This window comes from Tamandua tetradactyla, chromosome 5 (assembly GCF_023851605.1).
Source record: "Tamandua tetradactyla isolate mTamTet1 chromosome 5, mTamTet1.pri, whole genome shotgun sequence".
Taxonomy (NCBI): domain Eukaryota; kingdom Metazoa; phylum Chordata; class Mammalia; order Pilosa; family Myrmecophagidae; genus Tamandua; species Tamandua tetradactyla.
Window position 1 is genome coordinate 98,783,134 of NC_135331.1, and position 24,363 is coordinate 98,807,496.

At 39.1% G+C, this 24,363-nt stretch overlaps 2 pseudogenes; one reads left to right on the forward strand and one right to left on the reverse strand.

The window, feature by feature from the left end:
• Positions 1-16,651: 16,651 nt before the first annotated feature.
• On the reverse strand, positions 16,652-18,503 carry LOC143682643 (rab11 family-interacting protein 1 pseudogene; annotated as a pseudogene).
• A 4,283-nt stretch (positions 18,504-22,786) lies between these two features.
• Positions 22,787-23,065, forward strand: LOC143682644 (non-histone chromosomal protein HMG-17 pseudogene; annotated as a pseudogene).
• Positions 23,066-24,363: the final 1,298 nt, after the last annotated feature.

The window sequence follows — 24,363 nt, forward strand, 5'->3', positions numbered from 1 at the left end:
CAAACGGACATTTGCACACCAATGTTTATAGCAGCGTTATTTACAATTGCAAAGAGATGGAAACAGCCAAAATGTCCATCAACAGAAGAATGGCTAAACAAACTGTGGTATATACATACAATGGAATATTATGCAGCTTTAAGACAAGATAAACTTATGAAGCATTTAATAACATGGATGGACAAAGAGTATATTATGCTGAGTGAGTCCAGCAAAAAACTAAAGGACAAATACTGCATGGTCCCACTGATGTGAATGGACATTCAAGAATAAACTTGAAATATGTCATTGGTAACAGAGTCCAGCAGGAGTTAGAAACAGGGTAAGATAATGGGTAATTGAAGCTGAAGGGATACAGACAGTGCAACAGGACTAGCTACAAAAACTCAAAATGGACAGCACAATAATACCTAATTGTAAAGTAATCATGTTAAAACACTGAATGAAGCTGCATCTGAGCTATAGGTTTTTTTTGTTTGTTTGTCTGTTTGTTTGTTTGTTTGTGTCTTTTTTTTACTATTATTATTTTTTTATTTTTTCTCTATATTAACATTCTATATCTTTTTCTGTTGTTTTGCTTGTTCTTTTCCTAATTCGATGCAAATGTACTAAGAAATGATGAACATGCATCTATGTGATGATGTTAAGAATTACTGATTGTATATGTAGAATGGAATGATTTCTAAATGTTGAGTTAATTTCTTTTTTTTCTTTAATTAATAATAAAATAATGCTTATAAAAAAAAAGAAGAAGCTCCCCAAAAAAGAAAATCCAGGACCAGATGGATTCACATGTGAATTCTACCAAGCATTCAAGAAAGAATTAGTACCAATACTGCTCAAACTCTGCAAAGAAATTGAAGAGGAGGGAAAGTTACCTAACTCATTCTATGAAGCCAACATCACCCTCATAGCAAAATCAGACAAAGATACTATGAAAAAAGAAAATCACTGACCAATCTCTCAATGAAGATAGATGCAAAAATCCTCAAAAAATACTTTCAAATCGAATTCAGCAGCATGTTAAAAGAATTATAAATCATGACCAAATGGGTTTTAATCCACGTATTCAAGGATAGTTCACATAAGAAAATTAATTAATATAATGCACCATATCAACACATCAAAGCAGAAAAAACACATGATCATCTTGACTGATGTAGAAAAGACATTTGACAAAATTCAACATTCTTGATGAATGTGGATGAAAACACTTCAAAGGATAGGCATAGAAGGGAAGTTCCTCAACCTGACAAAGGGAATATATGAAGAACCCACAGCTAACATCATCCTCAATAGGGAAAGATTGAAAGTTTTCCCCCTAAGATCAGGAACAAAACAAAGATGCCAACTGTCACTCTTGTTATTGAACATTGTACTGGAAGTTCTAGTCAGAGTAATTAGATAAGAAAAAGAAACAAAAGGCATCCAAATTGGAAAGGAAGAAGTAAAACTCTCACTGTTTGCAGATGATACAATACTACATGTCAAAAATCCCAAAAAGTCTACAGCAAAGCTAATAGAGCTAATAAATGAGTACAGCAAAGTGGTAGGGTACAGGATCAACAACCAAAAATCAGTAGTATTTCCATACACTAGTAATGAACAATATGAGGAGGAAATCAAGGAAAAAATCCATTTTTTACAATTGCAACCAAAAGAATAAAATATTTATGAATAAGCTTAACTAAGGATACAAAAGACCTATAAATAGATAACTACAAGAAATTGCTAAAAGAAATCAGGGAATACCTAAATAAATGGAAGGACATAGCTGTTCATGGATTAGAAGACTAAATACAGTTAAGATGTCAATTCTACCCAAATTGATTTATAGATTCAATTCAATATCAATTAAAATCCAAAAAATGTACTTTGCAAAAATAGAAAAACCAATAACCAAATTTATTTGGAAGGGTAAGGTGCCCTGAATAGCTAAAAATATCTTGAGAAGGAAAAATGAAGTGGGAGATCTCACAGTACCTGACTTTAAAGCATATTACAAAGCTACAGTGGTCAAAACAGCATGGTACTGGCATAAAGCTAGATATACTGACCAATGGATTGAATATAGTGTTCAGATGTAGACCCTCTCATCTATGGACATTTGATCTTTGATAAGGCAGTCAAGCCAACTCATCTGGGACAGAACAGCCTCTTCAATAAATGGTGCTTCGAGAACTGGATATCCATATGCAAAAGAATGAAAGAGGATCCATATCTCCCACCCTATACAAAAATTAACTTAAATGGATCAAAGACCTAAATATTAGAGCTAAGACCATAGAACTTTTAGAAGAAAATGCAGGGTAATATATTATAAAACTTCGTAATAGGAGGTAGTTTCCTAGATCTTACACTCAAAGCACAAGCACTGAATAAAGAAATAGATGAATGGGAACTCCTCAAAATTAAACACTTTGTGCATCAAAGAATATTGTGTAGAAAGTAAAAAGGCAGCATATGCAATGGGAGACAATATTTGGAAACCACATATCAGATAAGGATTTAGCATCCAGAATATAAAAAGAGAGTCTTCAACTTAGTAACAAAAAGACAAACAACCCAATTAAAAAATGGGCAAAAGACATGAATAGACATTCCTCAGAAGAGGACCTACAACTGGTTAATACAGATTATGCAACAAGATTAATTGTAAATATTCAGATATGGGTAGCACAATGCTACCTGATTGTAGCAGAATAATGTAAGTACACTGAATGAAGCTAAATATGAGTATGATTGAGGGAGAAGAGTTGGGGGCATGTATGAAACCAGAGTATAATATAGAGGATAAAGACTGAGGTGGTATAATTTAGAAATGTCTAGAGTGTACAATGATGGTGATTAAATGTAAAAATTAAAGCTATATGTATTTTGCAGGAGAAAGAACAAAGGAATGTCAGTATTGCAAGGTGTTGAAAATAGATGGTATATGGGAAAAAGTACAATCAATGTAAGCTAGGGTCTATAGTCAACAGTAACATTGTAATAAGCTTCCACTGAATGTAATGAAGGCGTTATGCCAAAACTAAAAATAGGCAGGGGGATTGGGAAAGGGGTATGGATTCTTTGTGGAAGAAAAGAAAATGTCTTCATACAGAGTATAGTGGTGAAGGCTTGTCTATACACTTAGGTGGGATTTATGATATGGGAATAAAACTATTTAAAAATGGTCAGAGAGGGACAAGTGCTAGAGAAAATGTGGAGAAAGAGATGTACCTATTCACTGTTGGTAGGGAAATGAGAGGTGCAGCCCCTTGGAGGGCAGTTTGGTGGTTCTACAGGAGGCTGAGGTGGGTTTGCCATATGATCCTGAAAGCCCTTTAGTCAGTATATACCTGGAGGAATTGAGTGTAGGGACATGAATGGACATTTGCACACTGGTGTTTCTGGTGGCAGTGTTCGTAATCCAAAATGAATGGAGGTGGCCTAAGGGTACAATGACTGAGGAATGGAAGGGGGAACTATGGTGTATACATACAATGGACTACTGAGCAGTCGCAAAAAGGAATGAAGTTGTGAGGCCTGAACTAGATGCATGAACCTGAAGAGCCATATGTTGAATGAAATATCAGGAACAAAAAGATAATCATGCCTCAATCATATGGACCAACTATAATATAAAAATTCGGTGAACTGGTTCAGGCACTTCCACTGCTGGAGAGTGTGGCCGCTACCATCTGTCCCTTCCCAGAGCCCTACTTTCCCACAACTCTTACCTCCTCAAGAGGACCAAAATAAAATGACCAGGTTTCAGATAAAATATAATATATAGTGCATACACACAGTCCTCAGCCTCACTTCCCAGCTCTGAGAAAGTGCCGACCTATGCAGCCAGGTTACATCTGCCCCAAGTCCATGAAGGCATGATGCCAACCTGCTGCCACATCTCTATGCATGTGCACAAAGGGCCCTGTGCCTTAGACCGGAGCACATCAGGGTTACACCCCCCCAGGCCAGTGCACCACACAGCTACATCTTCCCTGACTGCTGGGGCCCACGTTCACAAGCATCAGCATAACATCCCCAACATGTGCCCGTCCCTGCCCTGAAACAAATCACTGTATTGAGTGCTCCACCCGTGCCCTCTTCCTGCTGTATAACCATCCCACAAACACAAATTAAAAGTTTAATTGGTTTAAACTTACCAATTAAAAGATACAAAGAAAAGAAATCAACTCCCAAAGTAAATCAATCAAGATATCTACATGCCACAAAGACAGCAGAAGATCACTAAGCATATCAAAATGCAGACAGGTACAGAACTGCCTAATGACCAAATTAAAACACCAGAGGAGACACAGATGTTGGAACAACTAATCAAAGATGTTCATACAACTGTACTTAATAAAATAAGTGGAATAGCAAATGACATTAAGGAGATCAAGAAGGCAGTAGAAGAGCATAAAGAGGAATTTGAAAGAATAAACAGAAAAATGGCAGATATCACAGAGAATAAAGATTCTGTTGACCAAATAAAAAACATACTAGAGGCACACAACACTAGACTGAAGAGACAGAAGAAAGAATAAGTGATATAGAGGATAGGACAATTGACTTCAAAAACTCAAAACAGCAAATGGCAAAAAAGAAAAAAAAAAGATGGGAAAAAATTGAATGGAAATTCAGAGAAATGATAGACAAAACAAAATGCATAAATATAAGAATCATTGGTGTCCCAGAAGGAGAAGAGAGGAATAAAGGGCTAGGAAGAGTAGTTGAGGATATAATGGGGGAAAACTTCCCAACCCTCATAAAGGAAATAAACATACAAGTCAAAGAAACCCAATGAATTCCAAACAGAATAAATCCAAATGGGCCTTCCCCAAGGCACATACTAATCAGTCTGTCAAATGTTGAAGAGAAGCAGAAAATCCTGAAATCAGCAAAAGAAAAACAATCTACTTCATACAAGGGAAACCAAATAAGACTGAATTCAGACTACTCAACTAGCACCCTGGAGGTTAGAAGGCAGTGGTATGATATATTCAAGATCCTGAAAGAGAAAAACTTCCAGCCAAGAATTCTATACCCAGCCAAACTATCCTTCAAAATTGACAGAGAGATTAAAGTTTTCACAGACAAAGAAGTCCTGAAAGAATTTTTCAACAAGAGACTGGCCCTACAAGAAATACTAAAAGGAGTTCTGCCAACTGAAAAAAAAAAAAAAGACAGGAAAGGGATGTCTGGAGGAGGGCACAGAATTGAAGAGTACCACTAAGGGTAATTTAAAGAATACAAAGAGAAAGAGGGAAAAGAATATATAGATCTGACAAATAAAATTAAAAAGGTAAGATGATGGAATCAAGAAACACCTTTTCAGTAATAACTTTGAATGTTAATGGTTTAAACTTACCAATTAAAAGATACAGATTGGCAATATGGATTAAGAAACATAATCCAGCTATATGCTGCTTACAAGAGACTCATCTTAGACACAAGGATACAAATAGATTGAAAGTGAAAGGATGGAAAAAGATTTTCCATGCAAGTTGTAGCCAAAAGAAAGCAGGACAAAATAGACTTTAAATATAAAGACATCATAAGAGACAAAGAAGGACACTGTATACTAATTAAAGGGTCAATTCACCAAGAAGAGATAGCAATCGTAAACCAAGAAGATATAACAATCATAAATATTTATACTCCCAATGTTTATGCACCAAAGTACATGAGACAGACATTAGCAAAACTGAAGGGAATGATAGATGTTTCAACAATAATAGTAGGAGACTTCAATACACTGTGCTCCTCTATAGATAGAACAACCAGACAGAAGATCAACAAGAAAATAGAGAAGTTAAATAACTTCATAAACGAATTAGATCTAACAGATATATATAGGTTATTGCACCCCAAAGCACAAGGATATACACTCTTCTCTAGTTCTCATGGAACATTTTCCAGGATAGATCATATGCTGGGGTACAAAACAGGTCTTTATAAATCTTAAAACATGGAAATTATTCAAAGCACTTTCTCTGATCACAATGGGATGAAGCTGGATCTCAATAACCACCAAAAAACAAGAACATTCACAAATATATGGAGATTAAATAACACACTTAAACAGCCAATAGGCCAAAGAAGAAATTGCTAGAGAAATCAGCAGCTATCTGGAGATGAATGAAAATGAGAATACCACTTATCAGAGCTCATGGGATGTGGCAAAGGCTGTGCTGAGAGGGAAATTTATTGCCCTAAATGCATATATTAAAAAACAAGAAAGAGCAAAAATCGAGGACTTAACAGCACACCTGGAGAAACTTGAGAAAGAACAGCAAACTAACCACAAAGCAAATAGAAGAAAAGAAATAACAAAGATTAAAGCAGAGATAAATGAATGGGAGAACAAAAGAACAACAGAAAGAATCAATAAAACCAAATGTTGGTTCTTTGAGAAAGTCAATAAATTGATGGGCCATTAGCAAGACTGACAAAGAAAAAAGAGAGAGGATGCAAAATTTTAAAAATCAGAAATGAAAAGGGGTGCGTTACCACAGACCCTGAAAAAATAAAAGAAATCATAAGGGGATACTATGAACAACTACATGCCAACAAACTAGACAACTTAAATGAAATGGGCAAATTCCTGGAAACACCCAAACAAGCCACACTGACTCAGGAATAAATAGAAGCTCTCAACAAACTAGTTACAAGTAAAGAGATGCAATCAGTCATCAAAAATCTTCCTACAAAGAAAAGCCCAGGGCCAGATGGCTTCACAGAGGGATTCTATCAAACTTTCCTTAAAGAACTAACACCAATCCTGCTCAAACTTTCCCAAAAAACATGGAGGAAAAAGCAACTCTACCTAACTCATTTTATGAAGCTAATATCATTTTAATACCAAAGCCAGGTAAAGATGCTATAAGAAAGGAAAACTACAGATCAATCTCCCTAATGAATATAGATGCAAAAATTCTTAATAAAATATTAGCAAATCGAACCCAACAGCACATTAAAAGAATTATACACCATGACCAAATGGGATTTATACCAGGAATGCAAGGATAGTTCAACACAAGAAAATCAATTAATGTAATACAGCACATTAACAAATCAAAAGGGGAAATCACATGATCATCTCAACTGATGCTGAAAAAGCATTCGACAAAATTCAGCATCCTTTTCTGATAAAAGCACTCCAAAAGGTAGGAATCAAAGGTAACTACCTCAATATGATAAAGTGAATATATGAAAAACCAATAGCCAGCATCACACTCAATGCAGAGTGGCATTAGCCTTCCCCCTAAGATTAGGTACAAGGCAAGGATAACTGTTGTCACCACTATTATTCAACATTGTGTTAGAAGTTCTAGCTAGAACAATCAGGCATAACAAAGAAATAAAAGGCATCCAAATTGGAAAGGAAGAAGCAAAACTCTCATTATTTGCAGATGACATGATACTATACTTGGAAGATCCTGAGAAATCTATAGCAAAGTTATATGAGCTAATAAACAAATTCAGCAAGGGGGCAGGATATAAAATTAATGTGTAAAAATCAGTAACATTTCCATACCGAGGCAATGAGTTAGCTGAGGAGTCAGCTAAGGAAAAAATTCCATTCAAAATAGCAGCTAAAAGAATCAAGTACTTAGGAATGAACCTACCTAGGGATGTAAAGGACTTGTACACAGAAAACTACATAACATTGCTGAAAGAAATCAAAGGAGATATAAATAGGTGGAAAGACATTCCGTGCTCATGGATAGGAAAGTGAAATATAGTTAAGATGTCAATTCTCCCCAACTTGATCTACAAATTCAACATAGTACCAATCAAAATTCCAACAATGTAATTTGAAGATTTGGAAAAGCAAACTACCAAATTCATCTGGAAGGGAAAGAAATCCCGAATAGCTAAAAGCATTCTTAAAAAGAAGAATGAAGTGGCAGGCTTAACACTCCCTGACTCTAAAACCTATTTAAAACCCACAGTGGTCAAAACAGCATGGTACTGGAACAAAGATAGAAGCATTGACCAATGGAATCAGATCAAGAGTGCAGAAATAGACCACCAAATCTATGGTCAACTGATTTTTGATAAGGCCCTCAAATCCTCTGAACTGGGACAAATTAGTCTTTTCAATAATTGGGCATGGAAGGCCTGGATATGCCTTTGGCCCTAGCCAAAATAATGAAAGAGGACCCCTATCTTATACCCTACACAAAAAAATCACTCAAAGTGGATCAAACACCTAAATATAAGGACTAGCACAATAAAGCTTCTAGAAGAAAATGTAGGGAAACACTTTCAAGACCTAGTAATAGGAGGTAGCTTCCTAAACTTTATACTCGAAGCATAACCAACCAAAGGAAAAATAGATAAATGGGAACTCCTCAAAATCAAATGCTTCTGCATCTCAAAAGACTTTGTCAAAAAGGTGAAGAGGCAGCCAACTCAATGGGAGAAAATATTTGGAAATCACATATCAGGCAAAGTTTGATTTCCTGCATATACAAAGAAATTATACAACTCAACAACAAAAAAACCAACAATCCAATTATAAAATAGGCTTAAGATATGAATAGGCATTTTTCTGAAGAGCAAATACAGATAGCTCAAAAGCACATGAAGAGATGCTCATTTTCATTGGCTATAAGGGAAATGCAGATCAAGACTACAATGAGATCCCACCTCACACCTATAAGAATGGCTGCTATTAAACAAACAGGAAACTATAAATGTTGGAGAGGATGTGGAGAAACTGGGACCCTTATGCACTGCTGGTGGGAATGATAATGGTAGAGCCACTATGGAAGACTGTTTGGCAGTTTCTTAGGAAACTAAATATTGAGTTGCCCTATGACCCAGCAATAGCACTACTTGGTATATACCCAGAAGAGCTGAAAGCAACGACACAAACAGACTTTTGCATACCAATGTTCATAGCAGCATTAGTCACAATTGCCAAAAGATGAAGACAAACCAAATGCCCATCGACAGACGAGTGGATCAACAAAATGTGGTATATACATACAATGGAATATTATGCAGCAGTAAGACAAAATGACATCCTGAAGCACATGACAAGATGGATGAGGCTTGAGGACATAATGCTGAGTGAAGTAGCCAGACACAAATGGATACATACTGTATGATCCCACTTTTACGACCAGTATAAAGGTATAATCAGAGACTTATAATACAGAATATAGGGGACTTAGAGATACAAAAAAGCTACAGATGGGTGAACAATTAGCTAATAAGTTTGAACTCCAATATAAGGGAATAGATAGGAGTGAAGGTGATTCTCTAGTGGGTCTAGAAGTAATATTACCATATTGAAGATGAACAAGATTGAAAGGGGTTGTATAGACATACGTGTCCCACTGATTAACACTAGGAATATGAACTCTCACAAGAATTACTTCAAATATATGATTCTTTTTTTCATTTTTAAACAATGACTTCAATATTAATAATTTTTAAAACCTTCATTTTGTGAAAAAATGGAGAAAATCAATATTTCAGCTAGTTTTTATAGTATAATTGGGGTTCTTTTTAACTTTTTTTATTTTTTTAAACATAACAACATACAAACAAGAACATTCTTACCATATGATCATTCCATTCTTGGTGTATAATCAATAACTCACAATATCATACATAGTTGTATAGTCATCATCATGATCATTTCTTAGAATGTTTGCATCAATTCAGATTTGCATCAATTCAGAAAAAGAAATAAAGAGAAAAAAATTCATACATACCATACCCCTTACCCCTCCCTTCCTTTCATTGATCACTAGCATTTCAATCTACTAAATTTATTTTAACATTTGTTCCCCCTATTACTTATTTATTTTTAATCCATATATTTTACTCATCTGTCCATAAGATAGATAAAAGGAGCATCAGACCCAAGGTTTTCTACAATCACAGTCACATTGTGAAAGCTATATCACTATGCAATCATCTTCAAGAAACATGGCTACTGGAACACAGCTCTACATTTTCAGGCAGTTCCCTCCAGCCTCTTCATTATACCTTAACTAAAAAGGTGATATCTGGCGGGCCGCGGTGGCTCAGCGGGCAAAGTGCTTGCCTGCTATGCCGGAGGACCTCGGTTCGATTCCCGGCCCCAGCCCATGTAACAAAAAACGGAAAAACAAAACACAATAAAACAAGAAAATGTTTAAAAATGTTTCCCTTTCTTCCTTCCTTCCTTCTATCCTTCCTTCCTTCTCTCTGTCTTTCCTTTAAAAAAAAAAAAAAAAAAAAAAAAAAAGGTGATATCTATATAATGCACAGAATAACTTCCAGGATAACCTTGTGACTCTGTTTGAAATCTCTCAGCCATTGGCACTTTATTTTGTCTCATTTCTCTCTTTCCCCTTTTGGTCAAGAAGGTTTTCTCAATCCCTTGATGCTGAGTCCCAGCTCATTCTAGGATTTCTGTCCCACCTTGCCAGGAAGGTTTACACCCCTGGGAGTCAGGTCCCATGTAGAGGGGGGAGAGCAGTGAGTTTGCTTGCATGTTGGCTGAGGGAGAGAGGCCACATTGGAGCAGCAAAAGAGGTTCTCTTAGGGTGACTCAAAGATATGATTCTTGTATAAAGAGTGTTTAAGTCCAGGGTACAGGGGGGAAACTGCTATTGCATGCTATGAGCTATGTTGAAAAGGAAACCATCAGCACTACCACAGCAACAGCAGAGGTAAATAATGGGGGAAGGGACAAGAAAAACATACTGGTTTTCTTTCTCTTGGGAACAATGAAATTATCTAAAATTGAGAATGTTGATGGACTGTGGACTTTGGGCCCTCTTTGTGATGCTCAATGAATGCAGGTGGCTGAAGGATGCACTGACAGAGAAGTAGATTGGTGAACATGGTGTATACTTATGAGCAAACGTTGAGGTGCTACAAAGATAGAACAAAGTCGTGAGGCATGCAACCATGTGAATGAACATATAGGACATTTGGTGAGACAAAATAAACCAGAAACAAAAGAACAAGAATGGTATGGTTACTTTTAGAAAATGCTTATAAGAAAATAGGGGGCTAGATTGTAAGTTTTTAGAGAAGACACATTAAGTCCAGAGTAATTATTATTTCTGGATTTTGAGAGGCTGTTTTATATATATAACATGATATTTAGAGATAAGAATGAGCTGAATAGGTTGGGGTTAAAGTAATTCAGTACATAGGGGTAAAGAAGACAGTATATTTTAAAACCACACATACTCTTTGAGACCAATGGAAGAAGGTTTATTTGGTCTGGAACTGAAATTTTCTGTGGTGCATCATCTAATTTAACCTATCTGCATAGCTCATTTGAACAATTGAAACACAGAGAGCACAGAATAAGAAAGAGTCCTTCAATCCTGTACAGGTTATTGTAATGCCTGGATACATCCTAGAGTATATTAAGCAGATAATGAAAAAGTATTAGCTAAGTCCCCTGAGGGAAAGGAAAAAGAATATGGAACTATTAAACCTTACCATCAGGGAAATCCCTAATACTGTATCAAACTTCAGGGACACCCAAACCAATAGGCCATGCCCTCGATCAGGAGGTTTACTCTTGTGAAGCTTATGTAGGTAGCAGAGAAAGTTAGACTACCTATAGGCATGCCTAAGAGTTACTTCTGGAAGACCTCTTTTGTTGCTTAGATGTGGCCTCAGTCTCTCTAAGCCCAACTCTGCAAGTGACATCATGCACTCCCCACTACATGGGACATGACATCCAGGGGTGAAAATCTCCCTGGTGATGCAGGAGATGACTCCCAGAGATGAATCCAGACCTGGCACCGAGGGATCAACAATTCCATCCTGACCAAAAGGGGGGAAAGAAGTGTAATTAATAAAGTATCAGTGGCAGAGAAAGCTCAAATAGAGTCGAGAGGCTACTCTGGTGGTTGCTTTTACACAAGCTTCAGTGAGACCTTGCTACCTATTATAACCTGCCAACCTCCAACTAGGACGATTCCAGCCAATCCTAAAAACACCTAGAGCATATATAAGATTCTACAAGGGTTCCATGCATTAGAGTAACTTTCCAGAAACTTAGAACCTCCAGATGGGTCCCTGGTCCAGACAAGTCCTGAAACCTAGCCCAGCTGCTCTAGAACATCAGATAGTTCCATCTCCCTACCCTATATTAGTGACAGATACTTTCAATATGAGAATTTTAGAATTGCCATAGCCCAAACACCCCTAAAGAGAGGGATGGGAAAATCAAAGGTGATGGTGGAGTTATACAGAGAAGACAGGATTTACAAATGAATATGAATGCTGAATCATTAAATTGGTATCTCTTTTAGTCTCCAGTATTTTAGAGCAGCTGGAAGTAAAAACCTAAAATTGTGAAATTGTAACCCATGTTAAACTCTGAAATGTGTTCTACAACTAATTGTGGTGCTGTGCTTTGAAATTTATAGCTTTTTTGTATATATGTTATTTTCCACAAGAAAAAAAAAGAAGGAAGAAAAGGTTGACTGTGATGATAAAAAAATATTTAAGTCCTCTCTCTTCCTATATTCTGGAGCAGCTAAAAAGAAAAATATGAGAGGATCATATAGTAGCCCATAACAAACTCTGGGATCTGTTCTGTAACTACTTGTTGAAGAGTGCTTTGAAAACTATTGCTTTTTTATTTCTTTGTTTTGTATATATACTATATCATACAATAAAAAAAAAGTTTAAAAATTCAATGAACTGAAGTCAAGAACATGGGTTATCAGTTGGGACTTATTGTAACGGGTCCTAGATTATAAGCTCTTACAGCAATCACAAATATTCAGGAGGTGTAAGTGTAAATTCTAAATTCTGAGATATTGAGCTATTAATATATACATGATCATTCCCAGAAATTCTGGGTATTTATGTCACACCTGAAATTGAGATTAGAGCTCTGAAGCTATGAAAGTCAGCAGTTCCCCATACAGGAACCATTTACAAAGTTGAAAAAGTGATCAGACATCAAATAGAGATTTGAATGAAGCTGATCTGGATAGGACTAAGGTATATGAGAACACTGAGTAAAGGATGATATCACCCATATTTTAAAACTTTAACTTCTGTGTGAGACTAAAGGGAGAGATGTTTGTTTGGTGCAAAATTTATATTATGAATTTCCTAATTTAACTTGCATGGTCAGTTTAGTTGAACACCATAAGAATCTTGAATAGGGCATGAGATTTTGTTTGTTTATCCAGGTTAGGGTAGTACCCTGATTAATTCCAGAGTCATTTGGACAATAGATAAAGAAATATTTGCAAAGCCCCTTAGGGGAATGGGGAGAAAGGGGGAAATATTCAACTTCCCCATTTGGAGATTTTCTGATAGTCTCACAAGCAGTGGAAACAACCACATCAATAGGCCAAGCCCTCAATCTTGGGGTTCACCCCTGTGAAACTTGTTCCTGCAAAGGATAGGCTAAGCCTGCTTAAAATTAGGCCTAAGAGTCACCCCCAGAGAATCTTTTTGTTGCTCAGATGTGGCCTCTGTAACCCAACACAGCAAGTGCCTTCCCCCTGCTACGTGAGACATGACTCCTAGGGATGTCAATCTCCCTGGCAGTGTGGGACAGAAATTCTGGCATGAGCTCAAACCCAGCATTAAGGGATTAGGAAAACCTTCTTGACCAAAATGAGGAAGAGAGAAGTGAGAAAAATAGTGTCAGTGGCTGAGAGATTTCAAAGAGTGTCAAGAGGTTATCCTGGAGATTATTTTTATGCATTATATAGATATCCCTTTTCAGTTTATGGTATTTGGGGATGCCTAGAAGGAAGTACCTGAAACTGTAGAGCTGTGTTCCAGTAGCCATGTTTCTTGAAGATGATTTTATACTGATATAGCTTTTATAATGTGACTGTGTGACTGTGAAAACCTTTTATCTGATGCTCCCTTTATCTAGGATATGGACAGATGAGTAAAAAAATATGGGTTAAAAAACGAATAATAGAGGGCACAAAGGTTAAAATAAATTGGGTAGATGGAAGTACTAGTGATCAATGAGGGGGGGTGGTAAGGGGTATGGGATGTATGAGTTTCTCTTTTTATTTCTTTTTCTGGAGTGATACAAATGTTCTAAAAATGATCATGGTGATGAATATACAAGTATACGATGATATTGTGAGCCATCGATTGTACACCATGTAGGGAATGTTTGGATGTTAAGAATGTTTGTTTTCATGTTAAGTTTTATCAATAAAAATATTTTTTTAAAAAACAAAGAACTATTAAAAAAAAAGTCATCCCATTTCTGGTATATTGCATTCCAGCAACTTACACACTAAAACAAGATCCTTAGACACACTCTAGCCAAATGTGCTCCTGTGTTCCAATTCTCCCAACTTCTAATGGCTTAGAGCAGCCTAAAGCTTTTTCTGGTTAAATTCTTCCTTGAAGTCAAGTCCTCAAAAACAGTTATTAACTGAATGACCTCCAGGTTATCTACTTAGTGGGGTGCAGGAATGCTATAATCTGAAGTTTTCCCCAGTAATAATGGGAGCCAGCACCTTGGAAGTATATTTTTCTTCATTCTCCAGAATTCCCAAGTGGAATTCCAGAGTACAGGAATCCACTCCTCCGCCCAGAGATGTCCCTCTCAAACACAACCAGGTTACATATCTGAGACCCTAGCAGGTGTCTGCAAACCAACCACCTCTCACAAACAATGCAGGTCCCCACACCAGCTCTTCAAAGGACAAGAATCATTCAGAGTACACCTGCCCCCTAGCACACCTGGTTTCTCACAGTAAGAATGCTTTTATATCAAGTATAAAACATAATATAGAACAAATATATAAACACACACATTTGCAGAGTTCAAGTGAATATGCAGTTTTCTTTATAGATATGCAAATGTATTTCATAGCACTTCAAAAATACAAGCCGCCTGAGAAGCTTACAATAGTCCCAGTACTGTAGGACATTATTAAATAAAATACCTTAAGTAATTAGATAAATGAAGTTACAGTACTATCCTTCAGACGATAGTGCTCTAACATAATCAACACTGCAGCAAAAGCGATGCTTTAGAGAGATTCCACCTCACCCTCAACCAAACCACAACGAACATGGAAGAGATTTTCCAGTGTAATAACTATCCCAGGCCTTGTCCTTCCCATTGACCTATGACATTCCTCCCCCAGGAAAGACGTCAAGTTTTGATAACAGTCTGTCATAAACAGGAGAAAACAATGAGCAATACAAAAGCATCCTCATTCCAATATTAGGTCACCAACAATGAAGTTAACTGAAGACTCTGAAATGAATCTGAACTTAAGAAGAGGGAAAGTGTGCTAGTTTTTAAAATACATGTATTGAGTTCATTTTAAAACAAATGCAACAATTTGGAAAGAAGTATCATCTTCTCACTCTTCACAATTTTACAAGGCAATAAGATGTCTGTGAGTTTGTCCATGAAAGAAAATGAAAAAGCAGCAATGGTTTAACTGCCAAGGCATTTGTTTTTCCTGGCTCTTCAATTTTATTAGCCAAAGTAAGCTGCTCACTACAATGTCTGAGTTTCCCTTGGGGGAGGGCCAGAATAGTCAAAAGACAGTGAGGTGGACCCAGATCAAACCCTTCAGGGCCAGCCCTGTGATTCCCTGTGGCTTACACAACCAAGGGGCTTCTTTGTCTGGGAGGAGTTGCTGGGCCCTGTCCCCCTTCAGGCAATACTGCAAAGAAACCAGGAAGTCAAGCAAAGGCACAGGGGGATCTGGCCAAAGGAATCCTACTAAAATAATTCATACCTGGTGGAGCCATTTTGCATAAGTGCCTGGATGACCCAGTCCCTTATCAAGGCACCAGAACAGGCCATTCTGGTCAGCAAGAACCCTTCTATCATGAGAGGAGGGACTTTGGCCAACTTCCCCTAAGTGAGCAAAAAGTGATTCTCTATTCACCAATTCGGCTTTTCATGTTTCCAGTAGAAGAGCCCTTTGGATCTATACAGAGCATATTTTAAGGCTGGAGAATAATGGAAGCTGATGTTTAAAACAGGCAGTTCATTCAAAACCTAAAAGGTGGGCGGGCCACAGTGGCTTAGCAGGCAAGGACACTTGCCTGTCATGCCAGAGGACCCGGGTTTGATTCCTGGTGCCTGCCCATGTAAAAAAAAAAAAAAGAAAGAAACCTAAAAGGCTTTCCCTAAACTCTTCCACTATAGTCAAAAACAAAAAAAAAGAAACAAGAGCCAAGTCTGGGAAGCCCTATAGATTTATATGGTATTAAAATTGAGCATCTGCAACCAAGAAATCACACCTGAACTCCACATAAGCCAAGAAAGGATGTGTAACTCAGTACCAATTGCACAATCCTTCTCATTTCATCTTAAGCTTCAATGGCTGGTGGACACATATTTTTAAAATCTCAACGTCAAAGAAAGAAAACCCTGAAGTATAAAAATACACAAATACCTCCTGTGCCATCTGAATCTCTGGCCCAGGATCAGATCTTATGACCATGTGTCTGGTGGGCATAAAATATTTACCACTTAGTTAAAGGCATGGTGGCATTTAAAAATAAAACCCTGGGATTGGGCAATAAAAGATTCATTGCCAGATAACAAGTGAGGGAGATGGTGATTTGGAGACTTTCTGCTGGTTATCAGGCATACCAAGTCCTCAACCTCTTGAGCAGGTGGAAACAAACTCACATAGCAGTTTCAGTGTTTTGTTCTGTTGATTCACATCTTTCCTAACTTTTTGCTAACCTGAGCTGGAACGTGGAGGATGTTGGGAGCTTCTTCCATGACCCTTACTAGCATATTGTCAATGTAGTTTTCCAGCTCTCAAACCTGGAACTCTGAGTTTATTGTTTCCTTCTGTTTGAGGACCAACTGAATCATCTCATCACGGGTCAGTTGCACGTAAGCAAAAGCAGGGTCTGACAGGGTTATATTTCTTTATTATGGCTTCATTGATCAAGTTCTCACCAGTGATGGTGGCAGTTCCCAAACTGGAGTTAGCAACCTTGGTGGCTGATGTGTTCATTGGCTTCACAGGATGAAGTCGATGTTTGACAGCATTGGTCTTGGAAGCCCATGCAGAGGTAATGGGTGGTTTAGGTTCAGAATTGGACTCTGGGTCAGCTTCTGGTTCTGCAGTCTGTACTTCTTCGAAGGGGTTCAGGGATTTCTCCAGTCCAAAGAAAACGGCCCTAGTATCTTTCCCAGATGTTTTCACAAGATCTTCAGTATACAACAACTTATTCTCCTTTGGCTTGACTCCCATAAGTATGCCTTCCTTCACCTTTCCCAGGATGTCAGGGAGACATTCACCTTCACAGCCCTTAGCCACATCCTCCATTCCTGTCACCAGAGAAAGCAGAGAGGACTTCTTGTGCTCTGGCTTCTTGTTCTCTTTGGTCTCTTTAGCAGCCTCCAAATGTGCCAACGCCATGTTTTCCCTGACGAGTGGTTGGTACGATGGCAGAGGCATAGATTTCAAAGATATGTGGAAATCACAGAGTTGCCTGTTAGCTTCCCCAGTCTTCTTCCAAGACTGAGGGGCCAGATTTTCAGTGGAAGAGAACAAATGCTTCTTCCTGAAGCCCTGGGCAGATGGGGAAGACGAGGAGGTACTGTCTTTGGTCTCCCTTTTGGTTTCTGAATGTGTCAGGTAAACATGGTTTCCATTGATGTGGACATTACAGTGGGAAAGGATGTCATTCTTAGACTGAAGGCCACCAAGAAAGGAAAGTCCTTCCTTCTTGGGAGAGTTGAAGTTGATCTAGTTCAGATGCTTGAGAGCTGCACTTGCTGTTCTTCTGTGAGTCATGATGTCAGAGGCAGAAGATGACTCCTCGTCATCATCTCCCCACCGGGACTGAGAGTCTTCAGGATAAAGCAGCACTCTGCCTGACTTTGAAGTAGGCAGAACAGACATGGGCTGGGAAAACAGCATTTTCTGCAAATTAGACTTGGAAAACAAGGGTTTGACCCTGGATTTCTTTTTCTTGTCTTTTGTAGACTCACTATTGCTGTCGGGTGAGGATGTCCTGCTGGGGATGGTGGCTGAAGCAGAATGGAAGATGCCGTCCTTATTCTATCCCTCAGTCTTGTTCTTCAGTTTTCCAAATGGATTCTGAGACTTGTCTTTCATGGAAAGGTTGAACATCCTGGCAGTAGAGTTGTTTCTCATAAACTGGATGTCTACTTCTATTTCACCTCACTGTTTTTCCTTCTTTCTTGGTTTGGATTTCAAGGTATACTATTGGGTCTTCCAGCAGCCTGGTCGCAGTGCAGCTCCTACAGGCCCACCTCCACACAGCCCGGAAACCTGCCGAGGCTGAGCAGCCCGGTAAGCTGCAGGGTGGCATTGGCCCCGGGCCTCAAGGCCAGCAGCACCTCGAAGGTGGATTCCTCATGCCCAGTCTGTGCTCTGACACCAAGTAGCGCACCTCTCCTGGCCCACCTGGATCACCACATTCACATCACTCGTATCCCCTAGCGCCTTGGCCCACAGCACCATCACCTGCACGTGGGTTGGGGACCACACAGACCCCGGGCCCCAACCCACCCAAGCTGCCAGGGTCATGGTGACCAAACCGCTGTTCACTCCCAGATGGAAAGGAGATTTCCAGGGCCCTCAGCCTCTTACGCTACTTTGTGGCGTTTTAACTTGCCCTAGTCCCACCTTCTGCTCTCCAGCTGCATGATAATCTTAGAAAATAATAGCCCAAATTCATGATGCAGTCTGGAAGCTACTAGAGGAATATAATAGAGTTAAAGCTCTGTTAAAGCCTCATCTCCAAGTAATAAAAATAATTTGACCTGTCTGGTCATTCCTTGCAAAACCACACTTCCAAGGCTATCAATATTTAACCTGACTTTGAAAATATCTATTTACACATAAAAGCAATTGGTAATGGCAGAAAAGAGGAGAGAAAAAAGACATAAAACAAATAGAAAACAAATAGCAAAATGGCAGATGTAAATCTTATCAGTAATTACCTTGAGTGTAAATGGATTAAACTCTCCAAAAAAAAAAAAAATGCAGACATTTGTAGAATGGATAAAACACTATGCAACTATATGCTGTCTATAAAACACACACTTTAGATTCAATGAAGCAAATAGGTTGAAAATAAAGGGACCAAAAATATATATACCTGCCCAGGGAGCAATTATTCACTATAAGCATCATCAAAGTGGAAAGGACCCCATCTCAATAGGTAATAACAGAGTGGATGAAAAAACAAAAAGATAGGCTCAGACCCCTACTCAGCTTCTAGTAATACCCATCCCAGCACCCACTTACTCCACCTTAGAGCAAATAGACTTGGTCCAGCCTGGAATCATACTCAATGAAGGATGGTATTACCCAAATGGTAAAGTAATCTTGCCCCAATAGTATGCATGGAAGATTTTAACTGACCTGCATGACCAGTTTCATATCAATGCCAAGCCACTAGCCTCTCTCCTATCTCAAACCGTAAGTCATCCTAACCTTTACTCAGAGCTCCAGCATATCACTAAAATGTGCATGATCTGTCAGCGCTCCATCCCTCTGGGCAATCTCAAACCAGCCACCTATCCTTTCTATCAAGCAAGAGGACAAATCCCCAGGCAAGACTGGCAAACTGACTTTACTAATCTTCCACTAACTTTTTACAAGCTAGAATAGCCTCAACCCCCAAGCTGCCTTCCTGCCTATTAGCTCTCACCAAGTCCTGCTTAAAGGATCCTCTTTAGCTCTTTCTATGATAGGCATGGGACATCTCCAGCAGAAGATGTCCAAAAACTCAGTTTATACTGCCCATGCTCAGCTCAAACCAATTCTCCCTTACCCCAACTACACCCTTACTCAGCCGGAAGTAGCCAAAGAAAGAACACAATATCCCTGCTCCTTCTAAAAATTGCCTCAAGCTAAACTAAGGCATTAACCCAAACTTAATCCCAGCTTCATTCAATCTCATTAAAAGAAAAAGGCAAGAATGTCAGGTCTCAGAAGAAGGACTTTACATATAAAAGAGACTTTTTGCCCAGGGGACCACTCAGCTTCTTTTGGCAGAACCAGATGTGACAGCAAGATGAACAATGACCAGACATGCCAGTGCCACACCCACCAGAAGTTGAGTGAAGCAAGACCAGATATGCCTATAAGATAAACAATCATAGGCATGCAGCCAAGACCTGTTCTTCCTTGATAACCCTTGATGGTACATGCAGCTGCACATCAAAGGAGAGCAGTGCATCAGAACCCCAGCAACCAATCATATCATAAGTCAACAAGCCCCCATCCAGTCAAGGGACAGAATACCACCTAGCATTCACCCTCCCTTCCCAGCACAGTTTTCCTTTAAAAAATGCAGCTCTCAGAAAGAGAGCTGGAGCCATTTTCTTTCCTTTTGCTGGCTCCCACCTGCTTTCTCCCTTCAATAAATCTGTTAAGCTTTGACTTGCTGTCCTGTGTAGATTCCTTAATGACTCCAACAAGGAGAATTCTCCATCCTTTGTTGCTGGCTTGAAGATGGAGGGGGCCAAGTGGGTAGCATGAGAAGGAAACAAATTCTGACAACCAGTGAGCTTGGAAGAGGACCTCAACCCTCAGAAGAGAAAACCACAGCCCAACCTGATACTTGATTTTAGTCCAGTGGGAACCTGAGCAGAGGCTCCAGCCAGGCTGTGTTGGACTTCTCACTTATGGAACTATGACCTAATACATGAGTACTATTTTAACTCACTGTGGTAATTTGTTACAGGAGCAACAGGAAATGAATTCCGCATTTAATAAATATTTGTGGACTGCATGACTACTGAATGGGTGAGTGAAGCCACCCACCCCATCAAAGTTGGGTGAGAAACACATTAATCAGCTTGTCAACTAAATATTCTAGGGTGATGTGTTGTGGCTGGCTCCTGAGAACCACTTGTTAAATATTCAGGAAGATGGTCAACTGGCTGTTAAAACTGTTAGTAGCTTGAAATGGACCCTGGTGTTACCATTTAGACATGGAAACTAGCAAATGCTGTAAATCAGGGCTCCCGAACTTTGCCCCCTCACCTCCCTCCCATGACAGTTTATCAGCAATCATTGGATAAACCCAAAGAAGTGAATGAAGAATGAAGAAGGCTGGCTGCTATTTCTGCAACCCCACTACCCACACAATGCTTTAAACACTGCTTATATCACTTTAAAAGTTCAAGTGTGGGCAGTTGATGTATGCCAAAGTCACAATCTAACCAGGGGTTGGTCCTGAGGTTGGCTATATTGAGATATCTCAGAGGTCTGTTTAATGAGGCCAACTGCCCAGCTCCTGACACCAGGGTCAAAAGTTGGGCTGTATGTCCTCCTCACTGGGATCAGCTACCCACTCATTGCTCCAGGCAGTGAAAGAAAAAGAATGTTTTCACGAAATTCATATTTTTTCCCTTTTCCTGTATATTATGAGTAGGCAGAGACTTATAAGCACTTGGAGCTTTGTGAGTCTAAATGTGCCAGGTTTTAAATTTGGGGACTTGAGTAAGAATTCTCCAACATAAGGGCTGGTCCAACCCTATGTCTGATCCATAGAGCCCAGCGACAAACGCTTCTCTTCTCTATGTCCAGATGCTGGCCCAGACCATGAGAGCCCTCAAGAGAACAGAGGGCCCTGCTCAGGGCTGGGTGCAAACTCCAAGGACTAGACAATGTGAAGAGTCCACCATTTAAGAGTTCTGATGGCCACTGCAAGCCTTTTTGGAAGGAGTGTGTGTGTATGGATAACACACTAATGTCTAATAGCAAGCTCTTTTTAACACATTATCTGTGATCCAGAATGCCATGTTCCAGTATTTGGTTTATAGAAACACTGCCTGTGGCTCTGTGCTTCCCAGTTGTTGCAAATTCTACTTCTGTAGGGTTTTTCTCCCCTCCTTGCTAGCAGTGTCCTTTTCAGACAGGAATGCCGTCTCCTCTCAACCCTGGTTCACTTCTCCTCCTCAAACCAGATGCAGATGAAGTATAGGAAATTAAGTGAAAAGGTCAAGAAGGAGAGATCCCTTACTTCGAGGAGGGTCCCAGAGGCCTGGATTTCAAGGTGACTCTTTGGCAGGTGATCATTAACTTCTCGTACTACTCCAACTCTCAGAAAGGGAGGAAGGCCCTGTCAAAGGCTTCCAGGGGTAGCTGCACCTCAGATACCACCCCAGAAAAAAAAAAAGCATACCATGCAAACCATAAGCAGAAGAGAGCTGGCATGGTTATACTAATATCAAGCAACACACACTGTAGGTAAAAATTGTTACTAGAGACAAAGAAGTTACATTTTATGATAAAAGGGTGATTCCACAGAGAGGATAGAACAATTATAAACATAGACCCAAAATACATGAAGCAAGAACTGACAGATTTGAAGGGAGAAGTAGGCAATTCAACAATAATGTTGGCAATATCAATGCCCCACTGTTTGGGGGGAGGGGGTTGCATAGTCCAGAAATTGAACCCAGATCTCCCATATGGAAGTTGAGTATTCTGCCACTGAACCCCCGATGCACCCATGCCCCACTTTTAATAATGTATAGAATGACCCAGCAGGAGATCAATGAGGAAATGGAAAACTTGGGAACAATATTGTAATCCAACTAGACCCATCAGTCATAGAACACCCACCCAACTACAGCAGAATACACACTCTTTTCAAGCGTGGGTGGGGGAGACTCCAGAGTGGACCATATGTTAAGCCATAAAAGAAGTCTCAACAAATTTACAAGGACTGAAAACACACAAAGATTACTCTCCAGAGCAGTGGGAAGAGACGAGAAGAACCCCCGGACTGACCAAAGCCTGCGCTGCTGCATCCCTGTGTCCAGCACCCATGTCCCACCACTGTCACCACCATGCCCAAGAGAAAAGCTGAAGGGGATGCTAAAGGAGACAAAGCCAAGGTAAAAGATGACCCTCAGAGAAGATCTGCAAGGTTATCTGCTAAACCAGCTTCTCCAAAGCCAGAACCGAAGCCTAAAAAGGCCTCTGCAAAGAAGGGAGAAAATGTACCCAAAGGGTTCCCCCTGCAAAGAAGGGGGAAAATTGATACTGGCAAGGATGGGAATAACCCTGGAGAAAATGGAAATGCCAAAACAGATCAGGCACAGAAAGCTGAAGGAGATGCCAAGTGAAGTGTGTGCATTTTTGATAACTGTGTATTTCTGGTGACTGTACAGTTTGAAATGCTATTTTTTTATCAAGCTTTATAAAAATGCAAAATTTTGTTTTACTTTTTATTGAGCTAATGTTGTTAGCACACAGAACACTTCACTGTTGTTTTTGGAGGAAGGAGAAATGTCACCAATAGGCTGTCTCCAAAGCTGGATTAACACAGGAGAAAACATCTTTCCCCTCTAGTTTTGAGAGACTTCAACTTTACTCCCAGGGTATCAGAGTCCCTGATGTTGATACACATTAGCCACCTTGGCACAAATGCCTTGTGGTATAGAAAAACTAAAATTCATTTTTATGTCCTCATGTCCTCTTCTCCTTCTCAGCCTGCAACATAAACTTGACTCCCTGAAATCTGTTGGGGCCTGACCCAAAAAAATTACCAGAAGTTCGGCAATCAGGCCTTTCCAGTGATGCTCCTGAGATGGCACCCCACAAAGGAGCAGGAGTCCTTGTTTAGGTTGTGGATCTTCAAACTGATGATTCTCTCATTTTTCATTTCATTTCCTAAAAGTCAGGGTTGGCTCATGAAAAGTTGTCAAACAATCAACTAAATGTGAAATGCCAACCCTCACTCTAAACTTTCCCTGTTCAGAGCATCAAATGTAGACTTAATTGGGTTTTATTGTGGCTTTCTGATTTTGGTAGTCCGTTGAAGAAGGGAGTCTGAAAGTTGTTGTGTATTGTTAGTGATTGTCTGCCCACGTCCTTCCTGAAATACCATGATTGTTTATCTTTAATAAAGCTGGATACAGTTTGGCTTGGGGAGAAAAAGGTGTATTCTCCAGACACAATGGAATGAAATTAATAGCAGAAAGAAATTTGGGAAATTCACAAATATTTAGAAATTAAGCACATACTCCTAAATAACCAATGTAATAAAGATATCACAAGGGAAATTAGAAAATCCTTTGAAATGAATGAAAATGAAAACACAACATACCAAAACTATGGGATGTAGGAAAAGCAATGCTGAGAAATTTATACCTTAAATGACTACATTAAAAAGAAAGAAAGATATCGAATCAATCTCCTAAACTTAAGAAACTAAAAAAACAGTAGAGCAAACTAGTCCCAAAGCAAGCAGAAAAAAGTAAATAACAAAAATTAGAATGAAAATAAATAAAATAGAGCATAGTAAAGCAGAGAAAATCAGTGAAACCCAAAGTTGGTTCTTTGTAAAGATCAACAAAATTGACAAATCTTTAGCTAGACTGACTAGGAATAAATGAGATGACTCAAATTACTAAAATTAGAG